The 12,873-nt window shown below is 45.4% G+C and overlaps 1 long non-coding RNA gene across 2 annotated transcripts; it reads right to left on the reverse strand.

Moving 5' to 3' along the window:
* Positions 1 to 10,618: 10,618 nt before the first annotated feature.
* On the reverse strand, positions 10,619 to 12,873 carry LOC143759750 (uncharacterized). Of its 2 annotated transcripts, XR_013212245.1 has the most exons (5): positions 12,594 to 12,873; positions 11,566 to 12,343; positions 11,431 to 11,489; positions 11,188 to 11,325; positions 10,619 to 11,093 (listed from the first exon to the last, which is right to left on the reverse strand). It is a non-coding gene; the product is annotated as an uncharacterized LOC143759750 (long non-coding RNA). The 2 variants fall into 2 exon arrangements; XR_013212243.1 differs by having other exon boundaries at positions 11,431 to 12,343.

The following is a 12,873-nucleotide window of genomic DNA, read 5'->3' on the forward strand; positions in this document are numbered from 1 at the left end:
TTTTGGGCTCCCCCGGTGGCCACTGGTGGAATTGAACTGGTGTGCATCATCCTCTCTGTTCACCTGTTTCCATCAGGATGTGGGAGTCGCTATTTAGCCTTGCTCCTCTGTCACTTCCATGCCGGTCAACATTGTAATCAGAAGCCTTTCTGTGCATGTTCCTGCTGCTAGACAACTCCCAGCTAAGTTGGACTTTAGTCCTTGTTTGTTTTTGCATTTTGTTCCAGTTCACAGCTGTAGTTTCGTTTCTGTGTCTGGAAAGCTCTTGTGATCTGAAATTGCCACTCTGATGTTATGAGTTAATACTAGAGTCTTAAAGTAATTTCAGGATGGTGTTTTGATAGGGTTTTCAGCTGACCATGAAAGTGCCCTTTCTGTCTTCCTGCTATCTAGTAAGCGGACCTCAATTTTGCTAAACCTATTTTCATACTACGTTTGTCATTTCATCTAAAATCACCGCCAATATTTCTGGGGGCCTCTGTCTGACTTTCGGGGAAATTTCGCTAGAGGTGAGCCAGGACTATATTTTCCTCTGCCAAGATTAGTTAGTCCTCCGGCCGGCGCTGGGCGTCTAGGGATAAAACGCAGGCTACGCTACCCGGCTACTGTTAGTTGTGCGGCAGGTTTAGTTCATGGTCAGTTTAGTTTCCATCCTTCCAAGAGCTAGTTCTTATGTTTGCTGGGCTATGTTCTCTTGCCATTGAGAACCATAACACATCATACGGCAGAGAGTTCCATAGTCTCACTGCTCTTACAGTAAAGAATCCGCATATGTTATTATGCTTAAACCTTCTTTCCTCCAGACAAAGAGGATGCCTGTTATGACCCCAATGGCAGAGGGTCTCAGGAATAAATACCAAGTCTGCAAACACAAAAAACCAGCTCATAGGGCAGTGGTAACTGGGCTGACCATATATCTAATCCTAGCACCACAAATAGAAGCAGCCGGGGAACGTGCCTACGTTGGTTCTAGACATCTCGCGCCAGCCGGAGAACTAACTAACCCTAGAAGGGAAAAGAAAGACCTTTCTTGCCTCCAGAGAAAAGACCCCAAAAGTTGGATACAAGCCCCCAACAAATAATAACGGTGAGGTAAGAGGAAAAGACAAACATAAGCATGAGCTAGGTATTTAGCAAAGAGAGGCCCACTAGCTAATAGCAGAATATAGTAAGATGACTTATATGGTCAGCAAAAACCCTATTAAAATATCCACGCTGGATATTCAAGAACCCCAGAACCGACTAACGGCCGGGGGGAGAACACCAGCCCCCCAGAGCTTCCAGCAAGGTCAGAAATCAGATTTAGTACAAGCTGGACAAAAATAGGAGCAAGCAAATAACTCAAAAAGCAAAGAAGCAGGACTTAGCTTAATTTTGCAAGAGCCAGGGCCAGCAGACAGGAGCAACAGAAGGATCTGATTACAACAATGCCAGGCACTGGACTAAGGATCCAGGAAGTTAATATAGCGACACCCCTGGACTAACGACCCAGGTGAGTTCCAAACTGAAGAAAGACAATCCCAGAGTCATACCACTAGTGACCACAAGAGGGAGCCAAAAAGTCAATTCACAACAGTACCCCCCCCTTAAGGAGGGGTCACCGAACCCTCACCAAGACCACCAGGGCGATCAGGATGAGCAGCGTGAAAGGCACGAACTAAATCGGCCGCATGCACATCAGAGGCAACCACCCAGGAATTATCCTCCTGACCATAGCCCTTCCACTTGACCAGATACTGAAGCCTCCGCCTGGAGAGACGAGAATCCAAGATCTTCTCCACCACGTACTCCAACTCGCCCTCAACCAACACCGGAGCAGGAGGCTCAACAGAAGGAACCACAGGTACAACGTACCACCGCAACAAAGACCTATGGAACACGTTGTGAATGGCAAACGACACCAGAAGATCCAAGCGAAAGGACACAGGATTAAGGATTTCCAATATCTTGTAAGGACTGATGAAGCGAGGCTTAAATTTAGGAGAGGAGTCCTTCATAGGAACAAATCGAGAAGACAGCCATACCAAATCCCCAACACGAAGTCGGGGACCCACACCGCGGCGGCGGTTGGCAAAACGCTGAGCCTTCTCCTGTGACAACTTCAAGTTGTCCACCACATGATTCCAGATCTGCTGCAACCTATCCACCACAGAATCCACCCCAGGACAGTCAGAAGGCTCCACATGTCCCGAGGAAAAACGAGGATGGAAACCAGAGTTGCAGAAAAATGGCGAAACCAATGTAGCGGAACTAGCCCGATTATTAAGGGCAAACTCAGCCAACGGCAAGAAGGTCACCCAATCATCCTGATCTGCAGAAACAAAACACCTCAAATAAGCCTCCAGAGTCTGATTAGTTTGCTCCGTTTGTCCATTAGTCTGAGGATGAAAGGCAGACGAAAACGACAACTCAATGCCCATCCTAGCACAAAAGGATCGCCAGAACCTGGAAACAAACTGGGATCCTCTGTCAGACACAATATTCTCAGGAATGCCGTGTAAACGAACCACATTCTGAAAGAACACAGGAACCAGATCGGAAGAGGAAGGCAGCTTAGGCAAAGGTACCAAATGGACCATCTTAGAAAAGCGATCACATACCACCCAGATGACAGACATGCCCTGAGACACCGGGAGATCTGAAATGAAATCCATGGAAATGTGTGTCCAAGGCCTCTTCGGGACAGGCAAGGGCAAGAGCAACCCACTGGCACGCGAACAGCAAGGCTTAGCTCGAGCACAAGTCCCACAGGACTGCACAAATGACCGCACATCCCGTGACAAGGAAGGCCACCAAAAGGACCTAGCCACCAGATCTCTGGTGCCAAAAATTCCCGGATGCCCTGCCAACACCGAGGAATGAACCTCGGAAATGACTCTGCTGGTCCACTTATCAGGAACAAACAGTCTGTCAGGTGGACAAGAGTCAGGTCTACCAGCCTGAAATCTCTGCAACACACGTCGCAAATCTGGAGAAATGGCTGACAAGATAACTCCCTCTTTAAGAATACCAACTGGTTCTGCGACTCCCGGAGAGTCAGGCACAAAGCTCCTTGAAAGAGCATCAGCCTTCACATTCTTTGAACCTGGTAAATACGAGACCACAAAGTCAAAACGGGAGAAAAACAATGACCAGCGGGCCTGTCTAGGATTCAGGCGTTTAGCAGACTCGAGATACATCAGATTTTTGTGATCAGTCAAGACCACCACACGATGCTTAGCACCCTCGAGCCAATGACGCCACTCCTCAAATGCCCACTTCATGGCCAACAACTCCCAATTGCCAACATCATAATTCCGCTCAGCAGGCGAAAACTTCCTCGAGAAAAAGGCACAAGGTCTCATCACAGAGCAACCAGGGCCTCTCTGCGACAAAATGGCCCCTGCCCCAATCTCAGAAGCATCGACTTCAACCTGAAAGGGAAGTGAGACATCAGGCTGGCACAAAACAGGCGCCGAAGTAAACCGGCGCTTCAACTCCTGGAAAGTCTCCACGGCTGCAGGAGCCCAGTTAGCAACATCAGAACCTTTCTTGGTCATATCCGTCAAAGGTTTAGCAATGCTAGAAAAATTAGCAATAAAACGACGGTAGAAGTTAGCAAAACCCAAGAACTTCTGAAGACTCTTAACTGACGTGGGTTGAGTCCAATCATGAATAGCACGGACCTTGACTGGGTCCATCTCCACCGCAGAAGGGGAAAAAATAAACCCCAAAAAGGGAACCTTCTGTACTCCAAAGAGACACTTTGAGCCCTTAACAAATAAAGCATTCTCACGCAAAACCTGAAACACCATCCTGACCTGCTCTACATGCGAGTCCTAGTCATCAGAAAAAAACAGAATATCATCCAGATAAACGATCATAAATCTATCCAGATACTTCCGGAAAATATCATGCATAAAGGACTGAAACACTGAAGGAGCATTAGAGAGCCCAAAAGGCATCACCAAGTACTCAAAATGACCTTCGGGCGTATTAAACGCGGTTTTCCATTCATCTCCTCGCCTAATGCGCACAAGGTTGTACGCACCACGAAGATCTATCTTGGTGAACCACTTGGCACCTTTAATTCGGGCAAACAAGTCTGACAACAGAGGCAAAGGATACTGAAATTTAACAGTGATTTTATTCAAAAGCCGATAGTCAATACAAGGTCTCAAAGATCCGTCCTTCTTGGCCACAAAAAAGAATCCCGCACCAAGAGGGGAAGAGGAAGGACGGATATGCCCCTTCTCCAGAGATTCCTTGATATACGAACGCATTGCGGTATGCTCAGGTACAGACAGATTAAATAGTCTTCCCTTAGGAAATTTGCTACCTGGGATCAAATCTATGGCGCAGTCACAGTCCCTATGAGGAGGCAGAACACTGGACCTGGACTCGCTGAACACATCCTGATAATCAGACAAATACTCAGGAACTTCCGAAGGAGTAGAGGAAGCAATAGACACCGGCGGGGAATCACCATGAATACCCTGACAGCCCCAACTTGACACAGACATTGCCTTCCAATCCAAGACTGGATTATGAGTCTGTAACCATGGCAAACCCAAAACGACCAAATCATGCATTTTATGCAGAACAAGAAAACGAATCACCTCCCGATGTTCAGGAGTCATGCACATGGTTACCTGTGTCCAAAACTGCGGTTTATTTTCCGCCAATGGCGTAGCATCAATACCCCTCAGAGGGATAGGATTAACCAACGGCTCAAGAACAAAACCACAGCGCTTGGCAAATGACAGATCCATAAGACTCAGGGCAGCACCTGAATCCACAAACGCCATAACAGGGTAAGAGGACAATGAGCAAATTAAAGTTACAGACAAAATAAATTTAGGTTGCAAATTACCAATGGCGACAGGACTAACAACCCTTGTTAGGCGTTTAGAGCATGCTGATATAACATGTGTAGAATCACCACAGTAAAAACACAACCCATTCTGACGTCTATGATTTTTCCGCTCATTTCTGGTCTGAATTCTATCACATTGCATCAAATCAGGTGTTTGTTTAGACAACACCACCTGAGGATTAGCAGTTTTGCGCTCCCGCAAACGCCGGTCAATTTGAATAGCCAGCGCCATGGAATCATTCAGACTTGTAGGAATGGAGAAACCCACCATCACATTCTTAATGGCTTCAGAAAGGCCATTTCTGAAGTTTGCGGCCAGAGCACATTCATTCCACTGAGTAAGCACGGACCATTTCCGAAATTTTTGGCAATACACTTCAGCTTCATCCTGGCCCTGAGAAATAGCCAGCAAGGCTCTTTCTGCCTGAACCTCAAGATTGGGTTCCTCGTAAAGCAATCCGAGCGCCAGAAAAAACGCATCAATATTTGCCAATGCCGGATCTCCTGGCGCTAGCGAGAAGGCCCAATCCTGAGGGTCGCCCCGTAAAAAAGAGATAACAATTTTAACTTGCTGAGCTGAGTCTCCAGATGAACGGGGTCTCAGAGAAAGAAACAATTTACAATTATCCCTGAAATTCCAAAACTTAAATCGGTCTCCAGAAAACAGTTCAGGAATAGGTATTTTAGGTTCAGACATAGGACTACTGGTAACAAAATCTTGTATGCTTTGCACACGAGCAGCAAGCTGGTCCACACTTGTAATCAAGGTCTGGATATTCATGTCTGCAGCAAGCTCAAGCCACTCAGAGGTAAAAGGGAGGAAGAGAGGAAAAAAAAAAAAAAATCTCAGAATTTCCTTTCTTATTATCCCACTTCTGCAATGCATTAAACATTCAATGTTGGCCTGGCATACTGTTATGACCCCAATGGCAGAGGGTCTCAGGAATAAATACCAAGTCTGCAAACACAAAAAACCAGCTCATAGGGCAGTGGTAACTGGGCTGACCATATATCTAATCCTAGCACCACAAATAGAAGCAGCCGGGGAACGTGCCTACGTTGGTTCTAGACGTCTCGCGCCAGCCGGAGAACTAACTAACCCTAGAAGGGAAAAGAAAGACCTTTCTTGCCTCCAGAGAAAAGACCCCAAAAGTTGGATACAAGCCCCCAACAAATAATAACGGTGAGGTAAGAGGAAAAGACAAACATAAGCATGAGCTAGGTATTTAGCAAAGAGAGGCCCACTAGCTAATAGCAGAATATAGTAAGATGACTTATATGGTCAGCAAAAACCCTATTAAAATATCCACGCTGGATATTCAAGAACCCCCGAACCGACTAACGGCCGGGGGGAGAACACCAGCCCCCTAGAGCTTCCAGCAAGGTCAGAAATCACATTTAGTACAAGCTGGACAAAAATAGGAGCAAGCAAATAACTCAAAAAACAAAGAAGCAGGACTTAGCTTAATTTTGCAAGAGCCAGGGCCAGCAGACAGGAGCAACAGAAGGATCTGATTACAACGATGCCAGGCACTGGACTAAGGATCCAGGAAGTTAATATAGCGACACCCCTGGACTAACGACCCAGGTGAGTTCCAAACTGAAGAAAGACAATCCCAGAGTCATACCACTAGTGACCACAAGAGGGAGCCAAAAAGTCAATTCACAACAGATGCCCCCTTGTCCCTGTCTCAGGTCTTTGATTAAAAAGATCATCAGAAAGGTCTTTGTACTGTCCCCTCATGTATTTATACATTAAAATAAGATCACCCCTTAGCCTTCTTTTTTCCAAACTAAATAGCCCCAAGTGTAATAACCTATCTTGGTATTGCAGACCCCCTAGTCCTCTAATAACCTTGGTCGCTCTTCTCTGCACCCGCTCTATTTCAGCTATGTCTTTCTTATACACCGGAGACCAGAACTGTACACAGTATTCTAAGTGTGGTCGAACTAGTGACTTGTATAGAGGTAAAATTATGTTCTCCTCATGAGCATCTATGCCTCTTTTAATGCATCCCATTATTTTATTTGCCTTTGTAGCAGCTGCCTGACACTGGCCACTAAATGTGAGTTTGTCATCCACCCATACACCCAGGTCTTTTCAGTGACAGTTTTGCCCAGAGTTTTAGAATTAATCACATAGTTATACATCTTATTACTTCTACCCAAGAGCATGACCTTACATTTATCCCCATTAAAGCTCATTTGCCATTTATCAGCCCAAGATTCTAGTTTACATAAATCCTCCTGCAATATAAAATTGTCCTCCTCTGTATTTATTACCCTGCAGTTTAGTGTCATCTGCAAATATAGAAATTCTGCTCTGTATGCCCCCTACAAGGTGATTAATAAATATGTTAAAAAGAAGATGGCCCAATACTGACCCCTGTGGTACACCACTGCTAACCACGACCCAGTGCTCCATTAATAACCACCCTTTGTTTCCTATCCCTGAGCCAGCTCTTAATCCACTTACACATATTTTCCCCTAACCCCATTATTCTCATTTTATGTATCAACCTTTTGTGTGGCACCGTATCAAAAGCTTTTGAAAAGTCCATATACACTACGTCCACTGCGTTCCCTTGGTCCAGTCCGGAACTTACCTTTTCATAGAAACTGATCAGATTAGTCTGACAGGAACGGTCCCTAGTAAACCCGTGTTGATATTGGGTCATGAGGTTATTCCTCTTCAGATACTCCAGCATAGCATCCCTTAGAACACCCTCCAGGATTTTACCCACAGTAGAGGTTAAGCTTACTGGCCTATAATTACCAAGTTCAGTTTTTGTCCCCTTTTTGAATATTGGCACCACATTTGCTATATGCCAGTCCTGTGGTACAGACCCTGTTATTATGGAGTCTTTAAAGATTAAAAATAATGGTCTTTCAATGGCTGTACTTAGGGTACCGTCACACAGTGAAATTTTCATCGCTACGACGGCACGATTCGTGACGTTCTAGCGATATCGTTACGATATCGCTGTGTCTGACACGCTACTGCGATCAGACATCACGCTGAGAATCGTACGTCGTAGCAGATCGTATGGAACTTTCTTTCGTCGCTTGATCACCCGCTGACATCGCTGGATCGTTGTGTGTGACACCGATCCAGCGATGTGTTCGCTTGTAACCAGGGTAAACATCGGGTAACTAAGCGCAGGGCCGTTCTTAGTAACCCGATGTTTACCCTGGTTACCAGCGTAAACGTAAAAAAAACAAACAGTACATACTCACATTCCGGTGTCTGTCCCCCGGCATCTCAGCTTCTCTGCACTGTGAGCGCCTGCCGGCCGGAAAGCGAGCACAGCGGTGGCGGAACCGCTCTGCTTTCCGGCTATGGTGCTTACACAGTGCAGAGAAGCAGAACGCCGGGGGACAGACACCGGAATGTGAGTATGTACTGTTTGTTTTTTTTACGTATACGCTGGTAACCAGGGTAAACATCAGGTTACTAAGCGCGGCCCTGCGCTTAGTAACCCGATGTTTACCCTGGTTACCCGGGGACTTCGGCATCGCTCCAGCGCCGTGATTGCAAAGTGTGACCGCAGTCTACGACGCTGGAGCGATAATCATACGACGCTGCGACGTCACGGATCGTGCCGTCGTAGCGATGAAAATGGCACTGTGTGACGGTACCCTAAATTCCTGCAGTAGTCGGGGGTGTATCCCATCCGGGCCCGGAGATTTGTCAATTTTAGTGATTTTTAGACGCCACCGTACTTCCTGCTGGGTTAAGCAGGTGACATTTAATGGGGAAATTTTGTTATCACTGATGATATTGTCTGCCATGGGGTTTTCTTGTGTAAATACTGATTGAAAAAAAGTCATTTAGCATATTGGCTTTTTCCTCATCCTCATCCACCATTTCACCCAGACTGTTTTTAAGGGGGCTAACACTATCATTTTTTAGTTTCTTACTATTTACGTAGCTAAAGAATATTTGGGGATTATTTTCACTGTCTGTGGCAATGAGTCTCTCTGTCTCAATTTTTGCTGCCTTTGCCCCATATAATGCTGCACATGGCCCCATAAGATGCTCCATACAGATATTTGCCCTATATAATGCTGCACATGGCCCCATAAGATGCTCCATACAGATATTTGCCCCATATAATGCTGCACATGGCCCCATAAGATGCTCCATACAGATATTTGCCCCATATAATGCTGCACATGGCCCCATAAGATGCTCCATACAGATATTTGCCCCATATAATGCTGCACATGGCCCCATAAGATGCTCCATACAGATATTTGCCCCATATGCTGTTGCTGCAATAAAAAAAATTAAAAATGACATACTCACCTCTCAGGCCCTCGGCACTTGCTATATTCACCTTTGCCGTTCCACCGCCGACTGCCGCTGTGTCTTCCCCGTCCTCTGCACTGACTGTTCCGGCAGAGGGCGGCGCACAGTAATTGCGTCATCGCGCCCTCTAACCTGAGCATCAGTGCAGAGGACACAGAAGACACAGCGGCGCCGACGGTGGAACGGGGAGCAGGTGAATATCGCGCACTGCATTATACTCACCAGCTCCTGGCGTGGCCCTTACACGTCTGTTCCCTGGTGCCGGCAGCTTCTTCCTGTAGTGAGCAGTCACATGGTACCGCTCATTACAGTAATGAATATGCGGCTCCACCCCTATGGGAGTGGTACCATGTGACCGCTCACTACAGGAACAAGCTGTCAGCGCCCGGAGAACAGACATGCAGGGACCGCGCCAGGAGCAGGTGAGTATTATTAGACCGCTGCCGCTCCCTCTCCCCTGCCGACCCCTGGGTATGACTCGAGTATAAGCCCAGAGGGTCAATTTCAGCTTAAAAAAATGGGCTGAAATTCTCGGCTTATACTCCAGTATATACGGTAGTTGGCAACTGAGTTAGCACTCTTGTGGTTTTCGGACATTTTTGAAGTAAAGTGAACTGGTATAAATTTCAATTTTTTCCCACTGTTTCACAACAAAACTCCTTCGGTCCACTCTCTTTCCTGCTCAAGGGATATTAACCCTTGCACTCTAATGTGTGACACTGGACTAATTTGCTATTGTCTGCTTTACCGTCATTTTCTACAATACGATTGACCAATACTATTGTATATACTTTATTTTGTGTTTTGATGTAACCTTTCGTTGGATTTATTTTGTTTTTCTTACTTGTAACTGATGAAGGTCTAATTTTGACCGAAACGTTTTCTGTTTACTTCCTCGTGAACAACATTAAATACTGTTATTGATCGTATCAAGTTCAGTGCCAAGTATTTGGACATATATTTATGGTGTGGGAACCTACTCTGGCACCTTCTATAGTTGTGCACACGTCACCTCATTATGGCAGCTAATATCGTCGTGCCTGGAGGCACATGGCAGTGATGTCATACACCATGGTGGGCATACCGATGTCAGCTGCCAGCGCTTGAGCCGGCTGAAAAAGAGGACACTGCACATCATGGGAATTAGGGTGGTGGTGGTAAGAATTTTTTTTTTTTTAGTCGAACAGAACAGAGCTTATTACCCAGGAAGGGGCCCATGATGAGGCACGTTACTCCAGGATGGGGGCACATTAGCCTGGAAGGAGGGAGACCAGGATGGGGCACAATACCCCAGAAAGGCGACCAGGATGGGGCAAATTACTTGAGGAATGGGATTAGGATGGGACACATACTGCAGGAAGGGGACTAGGGGAACAGCTGATCACTTTGTGTCACACCCAAATTGATCTGATGTTTCTGACCTATCCTAAGAATAGGCCATCAATATAAAGTACATAACCTCTTTAAGTGTGATCGCTACCCCTATACCAACTAATGATAGATACCTCCCTCACTTATAATTATGTACTCTGAAAGTTATGTAAGAAATTGTACAGTAAAAAGTCACAACCAGACATATTGATGGTAAATATTATTTAATTTTATAAATTGTTTGCAATTAATAGAATTTATGGTAACATCCGAATCTGGAGCTTCAGCTGTTATCAGCATCACTGCACGTGATGGAATCGGTGACTCAATGAAGCAGATGAGGAATCTGTGGATCATTATGGAAATGATCTGTAACTTCTGCAGATTTCTGTGAAGAGAAGACACCAAGTTATTACATCTCATCAGTAGATTCCTAATAAAAAGTAACTAAATATGAGCTGGAGACTAAAAGAAAGAAATTCTAATATCTACTTACATGGAGTGCAGGTCGTTCTGATCTAATTCCTCAATGTTCTCCAGACTTGGATCTTCCTTCTATAAAAAGGAGAAAACAACAATTAATTCTATATTGCATGTAATGTGATGATCATTATTGGGTGGAGAGAGAAGAGGGAATGAGGTAACTTACCATTAGCTGTTTTGGGATTTCCATGTTCACAAAACCCTTCATGCCTGGTGAGATAGTGACCAAAGCTGATGGCAAACTACAGAGAGACCAGAACAGCGGGAAGATAAAGGTGATTTATGTGCAAAATAATACACATTTCTGTGAAGAGAAAATGACAAATTATTACATGACATCAATAGATTCCCAGTAAAAAGTTAATAATCTGTGGAAAATAAAAGAAAACAAATTCTAATATCTACTTACATAAAGTACAAGTCATTTTGATCTCATTCCTCAATGTTCTCCAGACTTGGATCATCCTTCTGTGAAAAGAACAATTATTTATAGGTTACATGTGACATAGATATCATGGGACAGAGGGAATGAGAGATGACTTACCGTCTGGTGTTTATGGGATGTTCATAGCCCTTCATGCTTGGTGAGATGTTGACCAAAGCTGATGTTAAACTAAGGCAAGACCAGAAATTCAGGAAAATTAAAAGTGAGGGGTTTTTTTTACAGCCTTCAAAGGAATGTAGTTTTAATATATGCACAGGTCCCTTACCTGGGCTGGAATTCAGTATGGTCTCTTCCACTTTCTGCACCATGGACATAGCTTTCTTCCTAAAGCCTTGTGATTCCATTTTGGTGCATCATTGGAAGACGTGGTTACGGCACAGGGGGCACAGAGGGTTGGAGCGGAGCCATCTAGAAATACATCCCTGATGGAAGCTGTGGTCACATGGAAGGACTATGACCTGCTCTCCAATCTCATATTGGGTCATACAGATGACACATGACTGGGTCTCCTCCTCTGGGGTTATATCCCTTGTTGGGAGAATTATATTTACTCTGCTGCCAACAGGAATCACCACCGCCACCTGTGGCACTGGTGGTGTAATCACACCCACTTCCTGTTGTTGAATAGATGGGAGGGGACGGTCACCACCCCTGCTGCTCTCTCCTGTTGTTCTGGAGGGCTCCGCAGGGGCTGGCCTTAGAGGAGAGCGGCTTCTTTCTCTTCTCTCTTCCTGTCCCCTACGAGTTGGAGGATCTCTGGTTGTTCTCCTTCTCCTCTCAGTGACAGCATTGCTGTCTCTCTGATGTCCATCACTGGTAGAAGGTCTTTCCTGATCTCTTTGATGAGACCGTAACCTATGGACAATTATGGCCTGACCTATAAATGAATGAGAATTTATCAGAATTTTTCCCAATGTTAGCAAACACTTTTGGGCTATAGTGATGGATCTATCTGCTGCTGTGGTGTTTAGGGAAAGGGGAACCCTTCAAAGAACTGACATTATTTTGGACTTCGTAAACCTGCACTGTCTTTCCTGAAATGTGACCCATCATACCCCAGGTATATTTCCTCCCAAGAGAGCCCTATAGGGTGGGAATATTGTCTGTCTCCCCCAAATATCACTTACCTTGGTTTTCTGGTCGGCGCAGCCATGCCTCATTGTCAGCAATCAGCTGACGCAGCTCCCGGGCACTCATGACAAAGTTACCTGAAGCTGGCTGATCGAATATTGGAGAACTAAGCTCTCCGGTGGCACCGATGTTATTGTGCTCTGATCAAAGATCAAAAAGAATCAATGGAAGTAATCACCAGATGTGTAACACAAACTAGTTCGCTCTTCCACAGCCAAAGTGAAGTGTCCGCAAAAGCATCAACTCTAGAAATGGCACTGATGTCACGGCGCTCAG

Source organism: Ranitomeya variabilis, chromosome 1 (assembly GCF_051348905.1).
Source record: "Ranitomeya variabilis isolate aRanVar5 chromosome 1, aRanVar5.hap1, whole genome shotgun sequence".
NCBI classification, from domain to species: Eukaryota; Metazoa; Chordata; class Amphibia; order Anura; family Dendrobatidae; genus Ranitomeya; species Ranitomeya variabilis.